The following is a 13,232-nucleotide window of genomic DNA, read 5'->3' as shown; positions in this document are numbered from 1 at the left end:
CAATCATTTTCAATCATGTCTGACTCTTTGTGACTCCATTCTGGGGTTTTCTTGGCAGAGATACTGAAAAGGTTTGTCATTTCCTTCAGCTCATTTTCCAGAGGAGGAAACTAAGGCTAACTGGGTTAAGGGACTTGGCTAGCGTCACACAGCTAGTAAGTGTCTGAGGCCAGACTGGAACTCAGGAAGATGAGTCTTCCTGACTCCAGGCCTGGCACTCTATCTACTATACCACGTAGTTGCCCATCATTAGAGGATGAGCCACACTTGAAGAGTAAAAGTAAACAGAAACAGAAGAACTTCATCCCCATTTGCTGAAATAATTTTTTTAAGGTAATTGGGGTTAAGTGACTTGCCCAGGGTCACACAGCTAGTAAGTGTCAAGTGTTTGGTCTGAGGCCGCATTTGAACTCAGGTCCTCCTGACTTCAGGACTGGTGCTCTATCCACTGCGCCACCTAGCTGCCCCTGCTGAAAGAATTTTTAAACATTCTGAAGAACAAGAGGTACCACAGGATTAAGGAAGGGTAAATATTATCATGATATCCCCCCCAAAAAGGAAGAGAATAGTCTGTAAATGATGTCACTAAGTTTGATTTCCATTAGGGGCAAAGTTCTAGAATTTATGTGCCTCAAACATAAGACCTTACATCTAGAGCTAGAAGGAACTTTAGAGTTCATGAGTCCAATTCCTTCAATTTACAAATAAGGAAACTGAGGCCTAAAGAGAAATTTAAAATAAATTTTAGTAAAGCTAGTCATTTTAAGGTGGGATTGGAACCCAAGCTTTCCTGACTCCAAATCCAATATACTCTCCATTACTCAATGCTGCCTCTCCTAGGTCCTTGATAAATGTTTCTAGGGTTGTTAAATTAAAAGGATGCTTAGTAAACATCAGGAAAAGGAAGAGGTAACCATAAAGAATCAGCATGGATTCATTAAGAACAGGTCATGCTGGTCTAATCTTTTTTTATTTTTGACAGTTATTCAACTGAAGAATTAGGGAATACTATATAGATTACTTGGATCTTAAATTAAAAATTTAAAAATATTTTCATTGGATTCTTATGAAAATGATAGATGTTAAGAGATCATAAAAAAGGAAAGGACCCACATTTACAAAAATATTTATAGCAGCTCTTTTTGTGGTGGCAAAGAATTGGAAATTGAGAGGATGCCCACCAGTTGAAGAATGGCTGAACAAGTTGTAGTATATGAATGTAATGGAATACTACTGTTCTATAAGAAATGAAGAGCAGGCAGATTTTAGAAAAACCTGGAAAGACTTACATGATACTGACACTGAGTGAAGTGAGCAGAACCAGGAGAACATTGTATACAGTAACAGCAACATTGTGTGATGACCAACTATGATAGACTTAGCTTTTCTCAGCAACACAATGATCTGAGACAATTCCAAAAGACTTATGATGGAAAATGCTATCCACATCCAAAGAAAGAACTATGGAGTCTGAATGCAGATCAAAGCCTACTATTTTCACTTTTTTTTGTTTTGTGTTGTTTTTCTCATGGTTTTTCTCTTTTGTTCTGATTCTTCTTTCACAACATGACTAATATGGAAATATGGTTAACATAATTGTACATGTATAACATATATCATATTGTTTACTGAGATAGAGGGAGGAAGGAGAGAGAAAAATTTGGAACTCAAAATCTTATAAAAGTGAATACTGAAAACCATCTTTACATGTAATTGGAAAAAATAAAGTATTCGGGGGGGGGGAGACATTAAGTTACACAACAATATAATTAGGAGGATTTAGAATGGTTAATTTCCTGGACCCAAAGAGTAATCATTAATAAGCTGATGCTAATTTCAAAGGAGATTTTCTGTAGTTTGTTCTTGGGATTGTTGCTTGGTCCTGTGTTTTACCAGGAGTCTCTAGTTACCTATCATACTTCCACCCATCCAATTACATGGATTTAATGCCCTGATGGCATACTTAACAAATTTGCAGATGACACAAAACTAGATGGAGAGTTCACACACTTGAAAGCAGAACCTGGATACAAAAAAGACTGGAACAAGCTAGAACAGGAGGGTCAAACAGATGACCCTGTACTCCAAAGCCCAGGCTGAACCAGATTAAAATGTAATTGGGAAATATTTAACAAAATAAATACAACAGAACATGGATCACTTCAACACATGGTATTTTCAAGTCAACATATGGTCTCAGAGACCCTTATGTACAGTTTCTTTTTGATTTTGACACCACTGAACTAGAACATGGAGCTCATTTAATTAGATGAAATTTAATGGTGCTAAATGTAAAGCTTAAAGGACAGTGAAGTGGTGCAGTGGATAGAGTGCTGAGTCTGGAGTCAGAAAGACTCATCTTCCTGATTTCCAATCTGGCCTCAGACACTTACTAGCTTTGTGACCCTGAGCAAGTCCCTTAACCACATTTGTCTCAGTTTCCTCATCTGTAAAATGAGCTGGAGAAGGAAATGGCTCCAGTATTTTTGCCAAGAAAACTCCAATTGGGGTCATGAAGAGTCAGATATGACTGAGAAATGAATGCACAGCAACAACAAAACGTAAAGCCTTACAAAAAGACAGCTTCATAAGTACAAGATACGGAAGGCATCGCTAAAGGACATTTCACCTGAAAACGACCAAGAGGTTTTAGTTGACAATAGGCTCAATGAGTCAAGAGCATCTTATGACAACCAAAAAAAACTATATGATCTTAGACTGTATTAAGAGTCATAATGTCCAGGACTAAGAAATGTGATAGTCTTACTGGTCAGACCACATATGGAGTACTGTGTTCATTTCTGGGTACCACATTTTAGGAAAGCTTCTGATAAGCTGAGACAGCCAACAGTTCAAGTTAGACAGTGTTTTGTACTCTATTTCCTGGGACCACACATTCCCATTTTTACCTCAATCATTTTTTGTCCTGCCTACAATGGCACCTACTGCTCTATTTACCATCTTTGTAACTCCCTGAAGGCTGAGCCATCTCCAGTCATCCTGATTTATATCCTGCCACTGGTCCCAGATGGCTCTGGAGGAGAAAGTGAGGCTGGTGACTTTGCACAGCCCTACTTCACTTAAATCCAATTCATTTGCAAGTCATGGCATCATCTTCCTAATGTCAGAGTTCTCTTCAACAACAAAGGACAAAATACAACCTGTGTGTAGTCAGAACTGCCCCACTGGGGACCTAACTGGCCAGTTCCAGTCAGGCAACATACTCCTCTCCTCATGGGGTATCATACCCCTTACCTGAGGATGCTCTGCCCAAAGAAAGGTAAATTTTGATGGGTGAAACCTACCTTGGGGTTACTGGCTACATTTCTTTCATAAAGACCATGACTTAAACCCAATTCACTCTGGCTCTCCTTGATTGGACAACGATAGTTCTCTGCCCAAACACCACTTAAGGGTTATTTTTGGAGGCCTGATGCCTCAGAATGAAAGTGAATAGTAATTGTTTCTCTTTTGGCCAGAAATCCTAAGGGTCTTCCCCATCCAGTTTGATTTTTTTTTTATTAAAAGAGCCATTCCCTGGCTCACTTTTTTAAAAATTAATTTATTTTTAGTTTTCAACATTCACTTCCACAAGATTTTGAGTTCCAAATTTTCTCCCCATCTAGTCTCTCCCCCCCACCCCAAGAAGGCATGTATCCTGAATACACTTTCCCCTAATCTGCCCTCCCTTCTATCTCCCCCTCTTCTCTTATTCCCTTCTCTTTCTATTTTCCTGTAGGGCAGGATAGATTTCTATACCCCATTGCCTGTATATCTTATTTCCCAGTTGCATGTGAAAACAATTTTTAACATTTGTTTTTAAAACTTTGGGTTCCAAATTTTTTCCCTTCCTCCCTCCCAACCCACTCTCATTGAGAAGGCAAGCAACTCGATACAGTTTATATATGTGTAGTCATGCAAAACACTTCCATAGTGGTCATGTTGTGGAAAACTAACTATATTTTCCTTCATCCTATCCCGCCACCCATTTATTCTATTCTCTCTTTTGACCCTGTCCCTCCTCAGAAGTGTTTGCTTCTGATTACCCCCTCCCCGAATCTATCCTCTCCTCCCTCTCTTATCTCCTTCCCCCCTATTTTCCTGTAGGGTTAAATAGATTTCCATACCCAATTGAGTGTGTATGTTATTCCCTCCTTAAGCCAAATTCAATGAGAATAAGACTGACTCATTCCCTCTCACTTTCCCCCACTTCTCCTCCACTGTAAAAGCCTTTTTTTGTCTTTTATGTGAAATAATTTACCCCATTCTACCTCTTCCTTTCTCCTTTTCCCAGTATAATCCTCTCTCACACCTTAATTTTATTCTCCAGATATCACTCCTTCATTTTCAACTCACCCTGTGCCATCTCTCTCTCTCTCTCTCTCTCTCTCTCTCTCTCTCTCTCTCTCTCTCTCTCTCTCTCTCTCTCTTTTTTCTTCCAACTACCTTAATACTGACAAAGGTCTCATGAGTTACAAATATCATCTTTCCATGCAGAAATGTAAACAGTTCAACCTTGATAAGTCCCTTATGATTACTCTTACCTGTTTACCTCTTCATGCTTCTCTTGAATTTTGTATTTGAAAGTCGAATTTTCTATTTAGCTCTGGTCTTTTCATCAAGAATGTTTGAAAGTCCTCTATTTCTTTGAATATCCATTTTTGACCCTGAAGGATTATACTCAGTTTTGCTGGGTAGGTGATTCTTGGTTGTAATCCTATCTCCTTTGACCTCTGGAATATTATATTCCATGCCCTGTGGTTCTTTAACCTAGAAGCTTCTAAATCTTGTGTTGTCCTGATTGTGTTTCCACAATACTTGAACTGTTTCTTTCTGGCTGCTTGCAATATTTTCTCCTTGACCTGGTAACTCTGGAATTTGGCTGCAATATTCCTAGGAGTTTTCCTTTGGGGATCTCTTTCAGGAGGTGATCGGTGAATTCTTTCATTTCTATTTTACCCTCTGGTTTGAGAATATCAGGGCAGTTTTCTTTGATAATTTCTTGAAAGATGATGTCTAGGATTTTTTTTTTTATTGGTGGTGGTGCTTTTTGCTAGGCGATTGGAGTTAAGCGACTTGCCCAGGGTCACAAAGCTAGTAAGTGTTGTATGTCTCAGACTGGGTTTGAACTCAGGTCCTTCTGACTCTTAAGGCCAGCGCTCTATCTACTGCACCACCTAGCTGTGCCTTAGGCTCTTTTTTTGATCAATGCTTTCAGATAGTCCAATAATTTTTAAATTATCTCTCCTTGATCTGTTTTCCAGGTCAGTTGTTTTTGTTTTTTTCTTTTTGGTGAGGCAATCGTGGTTAAGTGACTTGCCCAGGGTCACACAGCTAGTAAGTGTAAAGTGTCTGAAACTAGATTTGAACTCATGTCCTCCTGACTCCAAGGCCGGAGCTCTATCTATTGTGCCACCTAGCTGCCCCATCAGTTGTTTTTCCAATGAGGTATTTCACATTGTCTTCTATTTTTTCATTCTTTTGGTTTTGTTTTACAATGTCTTGATTTCTCATAAAGTCACTAGTTTCCATTCACTCCATTCTAATTTTTAAGGAAGTATTTTCTTCAGTGAGCTTTTGGACTTCCTTTTCCTTCTGGCCAATTCTGCTTTTTAAGGCATTCTTCACCTCATTGGCTTTTTGGACCTCTTTTGCCATTTTGGTTAGACTATTTTTTAAGACGTTAAATATTCTTCAGTATTTTGGGGGGTCTCCTTTAGCAAGCTGATTTTCTTGCATCACTCATTTCTCTTCCCATTTTTTCCTCTACTTATCTTACTTGCTTCTCAAAATCCTTTTTGAGCTCTTCCATAGTCTGGGACTGATTCATATTTTTCTTGGAGGCTTTGGATGTAGAAGCTTTGACTTTGTTGTCTGGTTGTATGTTTTGATCTTCTTTGTCACCAAAGAAAGATTCTACGGTCTGACTTTTTTTTTTCTTGCACAGTTTGCTCATGTTCCCAGCCAATTACTTAACTTTTAAACTCTTTGTTAAGGTAGGGGTCTTCCAGTGCGGACAATGTACTGTCCCAAGCTTCAGGGGTTTTGTGAAGCTGTTTTCAGAGATACTTCTAGGTACCTGTAAATTTTGAGTTCTTCCAAGTAAATCAAGGGTGAAGTGTTTACTCTTTTCTTGGCTTGTACTCTGGTCTATGAGTGACCACAACATTCTTTTCTCCCTTGAAACTGTGAGGAGGATTCCTTCTGTACCACTACAAGCTCCACCACAGAAGCACTCTTCCTCGCCCCAGGACTGCGAACCAGATCCAAGCAGGGGCAAAGCAAAAGATTCCTGCCTCAGCACCAACAAAGAGATGCCTGCAATCCCCCTCTGATCAGCCACTTGATTCCCCCTCCATCTGTGAGCTGAGAGCTCCAGAAGCAGCCACTATCCTGGGGCTGTGCCAGGACTGGGGCTAGACTGAGCTTCTCTCTCACCATGGTCACAGACCTTTCCTGATGACCTTCTAAGTTGTCTTTGGCATTTGTGGGTTGAGAAGTCAAGGTGCCCATGATTCAGTCCCCTGAGGCCTGCTCCAGATTCATTGAGGCCTGGTCTTTGCCTGTGCACCCATGCTGAACTGAGCTCCTCTCCCAGCCCAGCACAATAGACCTTTTTAATCAATCGTCCATGTTGTCTTGGGGTGGCAATTTGTTTCATTCTGTCTTTTTGTGGGTTTTGCTGCTCTAGAGTTTGTTTAGAGCCATTTTTTACAGGTATTTGGAGGGGTTTGGGAGATAACTCAAGCAAGTCACAGCTTTTACTCTACCATCTTGGCTCTGCCTCCCCCCAACCCCACCCCCACCCCCCACCCCTTGGCTCACTTCTTAAACAGCCCTAATGACTAAATGGGTGTTGCTTCAGTTAAAGTGAGAACTTGGAAAGACCTTAGCTTAAAAAGGCCAAGGTCTCCCACTGCATCCTAGGGCCATCTCCAGTCATCCTGATCTATATCTTTTTTTTTTTTTCTAAGCAATGAGGTTAAGTAACTTGCCACTAGTTAAGTGTCAAAGTGTCTGAGGCTGGATTTGAACTCAGGTCCTCCCAACTCCAGAGCCTGTGTTCTATCCACTGCACACCTAGCTGCCCCTATCCTAATCTATATCTTGCCACTGAACCCAGATGGTTCTGGAGGAGAAAGTGAGACTGGTGACTTAGCAAAGCCCTGCCTCACATATCTAATTCACTTGTAAATCATGGCATCATCTTCCTGATGTCATGGTCCTCTTTGAGAACAAAGGACAAACCATGAGTCTCCCAAGCCAGTGATGTCAAACTCGAATAGAAATGGGCCACTAAACCATATATAAGGATCCCTGAGGGCTGCATATTAATTAGAAAAGATATTAATATTGTCTATGTTCTACTGTATTTTTATTTCGTTAAATATATATTTTCCAATTACATTTCAATCTGGTTTGATGATGTCTTCACACATCACATAACTCTGTATCAGACCATAACTTTCTTCCCTGGCTACAATTCCCCTGCATGTGTTGTTTTCCCCACCAGAATATAAGATCCTTGAGAGCAGGGACTATCTCACTTTTGTATTTTTATTCTCCATGCTTAGTACAATGCTCGGCACACAGTAAATGGTTATTAAATGTTTTTAATTCATTATGAAGATTAGTTGAAAGAACTAAGAATGTCATCTTCAAGTGTCTGATAGTTCACTGCCATAAAGAGGGAGAAGACTTTCTGTTTGAGGACAGAGGGCAAAACTAGGAGCTATGGGTAAAAGTTGCAAAGAGGCAAATTAGTCCTGATACAAGGAAAAACTTTCTAAAACGTATAACAGTCCAACAGTTGAATGGGTTGCCTTGAGAGGTAGCAGATTTTCCCTCACTGGAATTTGTTAGGCCACTGACAGATGACCACTTGTCAGGAAGTTCTTTAAAGGATTCTTGTTCAAATATAGGTTTGACTAAATAGCAGAATTCATATAGCAATTTAAGGTTTGCAAAGTGCTTTACAAATATCATACTATTTAATCTTTACAACAACCTTGGGAGGTAGGTACTGTTATTATCTCCATTTTATAGCTGAAGAAATTGAGGCAGAAAAAGGATGAGTGACTTGCCCAAAGTCACACAGCCAGTAAGTATCTAAGGCTAGATTTGAACTCAGGTCTTCCTGTCTCCAAGCCCAGTGTTCTGTCCACTGCACCATCTAGCTGCCACCAAGGTCCTTTCTAACAGCTTCTGCAAAAGGTAGTGTTAGTGGCTTGGAAAGGACACTAGACTAGGGATCTGGACATCTGGATTATAGTCCTGGCACTGCCAATAACTCACTCTGTGACCCTGAATAAGTCACTTCAACTTCCTGGGACTCGGTTTCTTTACTAAGGAAGAGGAAGAGTTATGCTAGGTAATGTCTAAGGTTCTTTTCAGTCTAGTGCTCTAAGATTTGGGGATTCTTTAATATTCTTCAAGACTTAATGGTTTTTTAGGGCAGGAAGGAGATATATATGCATATCTGACTTTGGGGTAAGGCATAAAAGATATAAGGGAGAAAGTACAAATCTTAATTAACATTTTGGAGAAAAAGTCTAAAAGATGATTTATCTAATACAGGGGTCCTCAAACTGTGACCTGCTATTTGGCGTGGAAGCTAACAATGAATTTTACATTTTAACACATGGTTGGGAACTAACACATAACTAGGATCAATTAGTAAGTTTACTTGCTAAAGATGAAAGTGAATGTGCAGATAATGAATATTAAAGTAATTTTTCCTCCATTAAAAGCACATTTTTCCTGATGTAAACATTTCACTTTCCTCTCCATCCCAATTTTCTCTATTGGACTGTTTTTTATCAGCTTTTCTTTTAATGTATTCACAACTTTAGCAGAGTTCAAAGCTTATCTTAAAATGGTTGGTGTTAAACAATCTTGATCAAACAGATACAAATCTAATTTACATATACTTAAACATTTTAAAGATTTATATCCTATTGGGAGAACACTGCATCAGGATGAGTTTGCAAGGTTTCCTTAGTCATTTGAGTATTTAGTTAGCAGGTTTCTAAACCATCCCTCCATATCTTATATTTACATTGAAGGTTTTAGTTTTAAAGTTACTTTCATTGTATTTTTCTTCAAACTTTTCAGTAAAAGCATCACCTCAGCAGAACAAATACCCACAAAGCCCATGTCTCATTCATTCTGCACTGGTATAGTAAATGGAGGAATGGCTACGAAACACAGGTAGATCTACCCAGTCTTTTGACGTTACCAGTGATTTTTTGTTGTTGTTGTTCAGTCGTGTCTGACTCTTTGTGATCCCATTTCAGGTTTTCTTGGCATATATAATGGAATGTTTTGCCATTCCCTTCTCCAGCTCATTTTACAAATGAGGGAACTGAGGCAAACAGGGTTAAGTGACCTACCCAAGATCATACCACTATAAGTGTCTAATGTTGGATTTGAACTCACAAAGGTGAGTATCCCTAATTCCAGACCCAGCACTCTATCCACTGCAGTTAGTATCTCTGGTGTGAGAGTTTGCCAAGCCCTTTTCAGGGCTGCTTATCCACCTTTGGTGCCCACCTGATTCACCCACAGCTCACCTGTGACTCCAAGAAGCTACAGCATGTGCAATGGCCACACCCTGGTAAACCATCTCAACAGACAGGCTAAATCAGGTTGGAAATAACTGACAGTCCTCAAATCTGTTGGTGAAAGTCTACTCCAAGCAAGTGAAGACTTTCCTTGGTGGAACGGGCAGATGAGGAATTGTGGAATGCTTAGAGCTTAGTTAGGCATCAAAGACACCAAGGTCACCCACTGCATCCTGGGCCATCACTAGTCACCCTGACTTTTGTCCTGCACTGGACTTCGAGGACTAAGGAAGACAGAGTGAAGCTGAGTACTTCAGGCAATTCTGCCTCACTTTAATCCAATTCACACTCAAGTCAAGACATCAACTGTAATGCCACTGGTCCTCTTTGAAAACGAAGGACAAACAACACCAGCAATAAAGCTGAGTGTTCCCCTTCTCTTTTTTTTCACCCTGTGCTGGCTAGGAACATTAATCGACATTATTATGTTCTATCCTTGTCTTCTGGACCAGCCTGTGGGCCACAAGGAGCCCCCAAACCACACTCTAAAAATCTCTGCCTCATAGACAGAAATATTTCTCATTCAAAACTATAGAAATGATGAAGATATGGTCCACAGAAGTGTAATGGGTATTTTGAGAAATGTCAGAATACTTTCCAGTTGTTCAACTTTATTAGAACAGTTAAATTAGTCATCCTTTAAACTTGTAATAAGCAGGTTAAGCTGTAAGCAAATCAATTACATACTTGAAATATGCTCATACCTCATGCTGATTTAAATTTCCATTAGAAAACCTAAATGCCTGGTATCTTTTTATTTTATTACCAAAAAAGTGTATTTCTAAACTTTTTAATTTACATTTATTAAAAGAAAGGAAAGTTTACACGCTTTAACTTTAATAAGTTTAGGACTACCTACTTTGTCACAGATTTTTTCCTTCACTCAAAAGTGAAGTGTTATTAGTGTTATCTGGGAAGTAGGTTGGGTAGATTGTCCAATGTTTCAATTTCTTAGCTGATCAGATCAAGAGATGGCAGAAAGTCAAAGTAAATTCACTGAAGTATGCTTTTAAAAACACTTTCTTAGGGGCAGCTAGATAGTGTAGTGGATAGAGCTCTGGCCGTTGGAGTCAGGAGGACTTGAGTTCAAATCTGACCCCAGACACTTGATACTTACTAGCTGTGTGACCCCAGGCAAGTCACTTAACCCCGACTGCCTCACAAAAAAGCCAAAACATAAAAAAATTAAAATACACTTTTCTTCTTCATCTGGGTTGAGTTCCTAGATAATAGTGGGAGAACAACAAAGAGGTGTAACAGTGGACCTTTGCTGGAAAGCAACTCTAGCTTAGAGCTGAGGCCATCATGGGTCACTCTGGGGGAGAAAAAAAGTTTATTTCTCTTCCAATATGTTTGGGTCCTTCATCTTTTCAGAGGGTCATGAGGGGGGAAATACATTTACTACTGCCCTTCTATCATTTTCTATCAAGGTTCAGTATTACCAAAATGGTCTTTTATTTGGCTAACAAACTGAATCAAGTTTCATGTTTAAAGTAAAACTACTTTCTGTTTGACTATTGGCTCTTGGATTTTGAGATCAACTACACATCTTATTTTCCTGCTTAAAGAAAGGTTTTCTAATAGAAATTTTTATTTCACTCTTTGTTTAATCTTAACAAGATACATTTAAACTTAAGTTCATTATGCCATTAACAACCAAAGTTTATTTCTGGGTGCATTCTGCATGTGTATAGTGTGTGTAGTATCACTAGGGCCAATTTTAAATTGGACAAAGATTTACTAAGTGGTCTACAGGGAGCTGCTTACTATGCTGGACAATTACCTAGATCCAAAGTTTAGGTAAGATAATTTGCTAGTCAAATAGAGGAATAATACACATATAGGTAATGAAAACCTGTATGTATCTGTATTGATATGTATTAACAGTCATGTAATACATGACCATTAATCAACAAGCATTATTAAGTGCTTATATTGCAGGCACCATATCAGTACATCGGAGAAGTGCAAAACAAAGTAAATTGAGGCCAACAAGAAAAGATTCTTGGAGGTATTTGTGTTTGGCAAGAACTCAACAAGCTGCCTGTAAAAGGAAGACATACTAGGCAGAGGAAATACAATGTGATCAGAGGTGTGGAGGCATAAAATTTGGACTGGAATTAGTCCAGTTTGGAGAGAACATAATATATGAGAGGGAATAATAGGAGAGATAAGGCCAGAAAGGTAGGGAGGCAACATATTATGGGAAACCTTGAACCAAGGAAGAGTTTAAACTTTACTAGGCAGACAGTAGGGAGTCACTGGAGATTTCTGAGCAGAGATCTGACATGAGATGAATGAGTTATGAAAATTTAGTGCAGTATCTTATAGGGAAGGCACTTAGGCTAAAGTAAACAAGAATGGGAAACTTTTAAAAGATATATAATTCATAATTCTGGGGTTTGGTCAACAAGTTTCCAGTCAATACCCTTCCCCTTCTGCTTCACCCCAAAACCCCAGTAACCACCCTACCTTCATCAAGAACTGATATCTTTTTGACATACTAATTACATGTTGTGCATGCTTTTCAGTCTTTAGTTCCCATCTATCCAGGTGCATTTTTGCATATTTGATAAATCAACATCTAAAGAAAGAAAGTGGGAAGCCAAAACTTAGATTCAGACTTTGCCAAAATTATAGTTCAAGTGTCCAAGAAACAAAGAAATCTGAAACAAAGTACTACTGTTTGTAGTGTTTAAATCACTGTAGGTGTAACTGTAGGTATGGAGAGTGTCTAGTAGGTACAAGAATGAGTCTTAGAGGTGGGAACAGACAAAACTATCAAATAAAGAACTTAACTTCTTCCACCTTTTAAAATCTATAATCCTCTAACTCGAAGACATATACAACTGGGAAAAAAGTCCCTAGAAAAAATTTTCGTTGGATGTTGAGAAGCACTGGACAATTTGAAACCCTTTATCCATTCCCATAATTTCAAATCATGAAAGCATTAATTTGCAAATTTGGTCATGTGGAAAGATGATATTTCAATTTTAGCAAAGAAAAGTTTATTTTATGGGAGACAGAATTGTAAAAAGGAAAGTATGCTACCTGGGAATTAAGGAACCATCCATTCTGCCAGTGTATCTTCACTGGGTGATCCTGAACAAGTCACTTCCTCTAATTGGGTCTTAGTTTCTTCTTCTGTAAAATATAACGTTTTGCCCAGATGATGACTGGGGCACCTTCTAATTCTAACATCCTATGGAATGATATTGCCATCTTGTGGCTTTTTTAGAAATCTGAGTAAGGTAGCCCATGGTAATATGTCTATAACATGAAATGGGTCCTAGGAGAACTGGCTTTTAGTCCACAGCAATCTCTCATGTGCAAAACAGTAACATGAGACAGAGGGACATATGACTGGTACAATGGAAAGAGCACTGGGCCCAGAGTCAGGTAACCAAGTAGGGGCCCTAGTACCTCCATATATAGGTATAATCGTGGGCAAATCAACAACAACATTAAAAATGAGCATATGTAGAATGGAATTCCAAAATGTCCTTTTTGAATATGATGGCATGCATTCAATTAAAAGACTAACTATACGAACACAGAACAATTTTTAAAAACTTATTTGCTACAGCCATCATGAATGAACACATTCTC

General features: G+C 38.9%; 1 protein-coding gene across 1 annotated transcript in view; it reads right to left on the bottom strand.

The window, feature by feature from the left end:
- Positions 1–13,232, bottom strand: part of ERP44 (endoplasmic reticulum protein 44) — a 124,860-nt gene that overhangs the window by 3,565 nt on the left and 108,063 nt on the right. The window lies entirely within an intron of this gene.

This window comes from Phascolarctos cinereus, unplaced genomic scaffold (assembly GCF_003287225.1).
Source record: "Phascolarctos cinereus isolate Bilbo 61053 unplaced genomic scaffold, phaCin_HiC Scaffold_4;HRSCAF=312, whole genome shotgun sequence".
NCBI classification, from domain to species: Eukaryota; Metazoa; Chordata; class Mammalia; order Diprotodontia; family Phascolarctidae; genus Phascolarctos; species Phascolarctos cinereus.
This window is presented reverse-complemented; position numbering and strand designations above follow the sequence as displayed.